Here is a 6000-nt window from a genome sequence, read left to right as displayed (position 1 = left end):
GTACTTGTCCTCTTGCTCAGTTGTGCACCGGGGCCTCTCACTCCTCTTTCTATTCTGGTTAGAGCCCCTTTGCGCTGTTCTGTGAAGGGAGTAGTACCAGATCCAGATCTTCAGTTTCTTGGCAATTTCTCACATGGAATAGCCTTAATTTCTCAGAACAAGAATAGACTGACGAGTTTTAGATGAAAGGTCTTTGTTTCTGGCCATTTTGAGTGTGTTCCGGGATAATCCACCTCTTCCCCATTCATTGGGGATACTCGATGCAGAGACACTGTTTGACTTTGGTTGTGGCATTTTTTGTGGCCGGTTTTGTTTGATTGCTTTAGCATCTTTCAACACTCCTCATTATCACCTCTATACACGCAACCACTCACTTACCCTACTGATTACTGACTACACACACCATTGTTAATTGTATATAGGTTACCACAGTTAATAAATATATTTTTGTTATTTCTCTACCTTGTCTCCCTTTTTGTTAGGAGACTGTTCGTGGCATACTCAACTAGTCTAAAGAAGGCCAGTTGTATTGCTTCTTTAAATCAGGACAACAGTTTTCAGCTGTGCTAACATAATTGCAGAAGGGTTTTCTAATGATCAATTAACCTTTTAAAATGATAAACTTGGATTAGCTAACACAACATACCATTGGAACACAGGAGTGTAGGTTGCTGATAATGGGCCTCTGTACGCCTAGGTAGATATTCCATAAAACATCTGCCGTTTCCAGCTACAATGGTCATTTACAACATTAACAATGTCTATACTTTTATTTAAAAACAAGGACCATTTCCTTGTTGAGTGACCCCAAACTTTTGAATGGTAGTTCAGATCTGAGTATATGTCACAAAGTAATTGGAAATGGCGCTCTGTCTCTACCTCTCTGGGCAGCCATGTTTTCTTGTGACGACCTGTCTCTATAGCCAGGCTGTGCTCACTGAGTCTGTACCTAGTCAGTGTTTTCCTCAGTTTTCTATCAGTCACAGTGGTCAGATAGTCTGCCACCATCTACTGTCTGTTTAGAGCCAAGTAGCATTTTCTTAGATTGTTTTGTGGTGTGGGTGATGAGAGATATATTTTTCTCTTTGCTTTGTGATGATTTGGTTGGGCCAGATTTTCTGAGTGCTGTTCTGAGGCTCTATGGGGTTTGTTTGGGTTAATGAACTGAGCCTCAGAACCAGCTGGCTGAGGGGTCTCTTCTCTTGTTTCATTTCTTGACATTGTAGAGCTGTGTGATGAAATGTTTCGGGTTCGCTTGTTGTTAGATGGTTGTAAAATTTGATGGCTCTTTTTCCTATTTGAATAAGGAGGGGGTATTCTGCTCTCCCAATTCTGCTCTGCATGCGTTATTTTGAGTTTTCTTTGCACTTACAATACACTCTTGTAAAACTCAGCATGCAGAATTTCGACTGGATGTTTGTCCCATTTGGTAAATTCATTATTAGAGAGTAGTCTCCATACTTCGCTGCTATATAGAGCAATTGGTTCTATAACTGATTCGAAAATGTTGTGCCAGATTCTAATAGGAATTCCAATTTTAATATTCCCTTTAATGGCATAGAATGCTCTTCTTGCTTTGTCTCTCAGCTTGTTCACAGCCATGTGAATGCTAACTGTGTTGCTGATATTTAGTCCTAGATACTTGTAGTTTTTGGTGTGTTATAATAGAACTGTGTCCAAATAGAATTTATATTAGTGATCCTGATATCCGGACCTCTTTTCGCTTTTTAGATAAATGTCAGAGCCCGGGTCTGACAGAACCCATGAAGATGATCTAGGTGCTGCTGTAACACCTCCTCAGTGGGAGACAGCAGCTCCAGGTCATCTGCGTACAGCAGACACTTGATTTCAGTGTTGTGTAGGATGAGACCAGGTGCTGCAGATTCTTTTAAAGTTTTTGCCAATTCATTAATGTAAATGTTAAATAGTGTTGGACTTATTAGGCAGCCCTGTTTCACTCCACATCCCTGGGAGAAAAAGTCTGTTTGCTTGTTGCCAATTTTAACTGAACATTTGTTTTTTGTGTACATTGAATTAATAGAATAATATGTTTTCCCTCTAATACCACTTTCTATTTGTTTACAAAAAATACTTTGTCCTAATTTAATCAAATGCTTTTGCCTTTGTTTTGGTTTACTTGTTTGTCAATTAGAGTGTGGAGGGTATAAATGTGGTCTGTGCAGTCATTTGTTGAAATTCCTATCTGGCTTCTGCTAAGGACGTTGTGTTCATCAAGGAAATGAAGTATTCTGCTATTTATGATTGCACAGAATCTTCCCCAAGTTACTCTTAATGTAAATTCCTCTGCAATTATTTGTGTGAAATGTGTCTCCATTTTTATAGATTGGTGTGATCAATCCTTGGTTCCAAATATTGGGGGAAATACCTGCAGTGAGGATAATGTTATGGAGTTTGAGTGTAGCCAATTTGAGGTCTGTATATTTGATAAATTAAAATAACATCTCTCTCTCTCTGTCTCTCTCTCTCTCTATGTCTCTGTCTCTCGCTCTGTGTGTCTCAATTCAATTTAATTCAATTCAATTCAAGGGCTTTATTGGCATGGGAAACGTGTTAACATTGCCAAAGCAAGTAAGGTAGATAATATATAAAGTGAATATATAAAGTGAAATAAACAATAAAAATGAACAGTAAACATCACACATAGAGAAGGTTCAAAACAATAAAGACATTACAAATGTCATATTATATATATATAGTGTTTTAACAATGTACAAATGGTAAAGGACACAAGATAAAATAAATAAGCATAGATATGGGTTGTATTTACAATGGTGTGTGTTCTTCACTGGTTGTCCTTTTCTTGTGGCAACAGGTCACAAATCTTGCTGCTCTGATGGCACACTGTGCAATTTCACCCAGTAGATATGGGAGTTTTTCAAAATTGGATTTGTTTTCAAATTCTTTGTGGATCTGTGTAATCTGAGGGAAATATGTCTCTCTAATATGGTCATACATTAGGCACGAGGTTAGGAAGTGCAGCTCAGTTTCCACCTCATTTTGTGGGCAGTGAGCACATAACCTGTCTTCTCTTGAGAGCCATGTCTGCCTACGACGGCCTTTCTCAATAGCAAGGCTATGCTCGCTGAGTCTGTACATAGTCAAAGCTTTCCTTAATTTTGGGTCAGTCACAGTGGTCAGGTATTCTGCCGCTGTGTACTCTCTGTGTAGGGCCAAATAGCATTCTGGTTTGCTCTGTTTTTTTGTTAATTCTTTCCAATGTGTCAAGTAATTATCTTTTTGTTTTCTTATGATTTGGTTGGGTCTAATTGTGCTGCTGTCCTGGGGCTCTGTAGGGTGTGTTTGTGTTTGTGAACAGAGCCCCAGGACCAGCTTGCTTAGGGGACTCTTCTCCAGGTTCATCTCTCTGTAGGTGATGGCTTTGTTGTGGAAGGTTTGGGAATTGCTTCCTTTTAGGTGGTTATAGAATTTAACGGCTCTTTTCTGGATTTGGATAATTAGTGGGTATCGGCCTAATTCTGCTCTGCATGCATTATTTGGTGTTCTACTTGTACACGGAGGATATTTTTGCAGAATTCTGTGTGCAGAGTCTCAATTTGGTGTTTGTCCCATTTTGTGAAGTTTTGGTTGGTGAGCGGACCCCAGACCTCACAACCATAAAGGGCAATGGGCTCTATGACTGATTCAAGTATTTTTTGCCAAATCCTAATTGTTATGTTGAAATTTATGTTCCTTTTGATGGCATAGAATGCCTTTCTTGCCTTGTCTCTCAGATCGTTCACAGCTTTGTGGAAGTTACCTGTGGCGCTGATGTTTAGGCCAAGGTATGTATAGTTTTTTGTGTGCTCTAGGGCAACAGTGTCTAGATGGAATTTGTATTTGTGGTCCTGGTGACTGGACCTTTTTTGGAACACCATTATTTTGGTCTTACTGAGATTTACTGTCAGGGCCCAGGTCTGACAGAATCTGTGCATAAGATCTAGGTGCTGCTGTAGGCCCTCCTTGGTTGGTGACAGAAGTACCAGATCATCAGCAAACAGCAGACATTTGACTTCGGATTCTAGTAGTGTGAGGCCGGGTGCTGCAGACTTTTCTAGTGCCCGCGCCAATTCGTTGATATATATGTTGAAGACGGTGGGGCTTAAGCTGCATCCCTGTCTAACCCCACGACCCTGTGTGAAGAAATTTGTGTGTTTTTTGCCAATTTTAACCGCACACTTGTTGTTTGTGTACATGGATTTTATGATGTCGTATGTTTTACCCCCAACACCACTTTCCATCAGTTTGTATAGCAGACCCTCATGCCAAATTGAGTCGAAGGCTTTTTTGAAATCAACAAAGCATGAGAAGACTGCCTTTGTTTTGGTTTGTTTGGTTGTCAATTAGGGTGTGCAGGGTGAATACATGGTCTGTTGTACGTAATTTGGTAAAAAGCCAATTTGACATTTGCTCAGTACATTGTTTTCATTGAGGAAGTGTACGAGTCTGCTGTTAATGATAATGCAGAGGATTTTCCCAAGGTTACTGTTGACGCATATTCCACGGTAGTTATTGGGGTCAAATTTGTCTCCATTTTTGTGGATTGGGGTGATCAGTCCTTGGTTCCAAATATTGGGGAAGATGCCAGAGCTAAGGATGATGTTAAAGAGTTTTAGTATAGCCAATTGTCTCTCTCTCTCTCTCTCTCTCTCTCTCTCTCTCTCTCTCTCTCTCTCTCTCTCTCTGTGTCTCTCTCTCTCTGTTCTCTCCATCACTCCATTCACCCCTTCAGCCAGTCCAGAGGGTCCATCTCTGAGAGCACATAATTAAGTCAATTAAGAGGGTCCAATGGCCATAGCAAATTGATCTGAGTTTAAGATTATCATTAGAGAGAGAGAGAGTCTGACTGGAGAGGATTGGAGGGGCAATATGAGTTCATTCATATCACAAGCAGGACAAAGGATTTGCAGACTGATGGAGAGAGAATATGTTCCTTTCTCCTAAAAAACTAAAGTTATATTATGAGATATTCCTGTGACACTTAATATTCAGACAAGTCTCAGCATATCCAGAAATAGCAGATCTATCTCTACCTCGTAGAATCTCCAAGTGTCACTGACACAGACACCGATAGCAGTGCCAGTCTGCCAGGGGGTTAGATTAGACAGCCGCAAGAGTCGCTGCCTTCAATTCCGAGAGACCACTAATTGTTTCTGAATAAATTAAATTTTGTCTTCCTGGGTTCCTTGCTGAAGGTGTTAGCACCTCAGCACCTCTCGCTTGTACCTGAGGTTTCACAGGGCCTCCGGTGCCCCCCAGCACACCGTTTGATGTTTCCGAGGTCTGTCAGCTCCTCGTGTGACTCCATGGAAATTGAAATCTGTATCTATTTACATGCCAGGTTAATAAAAAAGATGAAAGTCAAACAACCCCACCTGCCACTCAAACCTGGTTTTATGCTGTGGCAGATTCCCTGTCACTGTTACAATGGGGTTTAAAAATACAAAAGGGGGATGATTGTGCTGTAAATTGAATTGGTTAATCCCTCTATATTTCTATAGAGCTATCATTACAGATTTTCAATGCTTGAAAAAGTATGTTTTTGAAGTGATTTTTATTACATCTCAATCTAAATTCAGCTAACTCTTGGAGAATGACCTAGATGCAAAGCAGAGGTCCTTTGTGAGTGTGCAGTGTATGTGTGTGCGTGCATGCATGTGTGTATGTGTATGGTGTGTGTGCGTACATGCTTCTGTGCACAGTGTGCACACTTATTCTTCTGCAATTTTTGCCCAGGTCCGGCGCAGTCACAGTCACCCAGTGTAGTTGGAGCAAATCAACATCAACAAGCCCGTCTCCCACAGTGTCTGGTGTAGAGGTATCTCTAAGCAGCCCTGTCATGTTAGGAGACATCAGCTGATGAACGCAGGACAACTCTAAACATGTCAATTGAAACTCCCATCAGAAAAAGGAAGAGAAAATGTCTGTCAATCGTCTTGACGTTCTACTCCGCTATGATTAACATCACTTAGCAGTCATGCA

The sequence above is a fragment of the Oncorhynchus masou genome, chromosome 23, assembly GCF_036934945.1.
Source record: "Oncorhynchus masou masou isolate Uvic2021 chromosome 23, UVic_Omas_1.1, whole genome shotgun sequence".
In the NCBI taxonomy this organism is placed as follows: Eukaryota; Metazoa; Chordata; class Actinopteri; order Salmoniformes; family Salmonidae; genus Oncorhynchus; species Oncorhynchus masou.
This window is presented reverse-complemented; position numbering follows the sequence as displayed.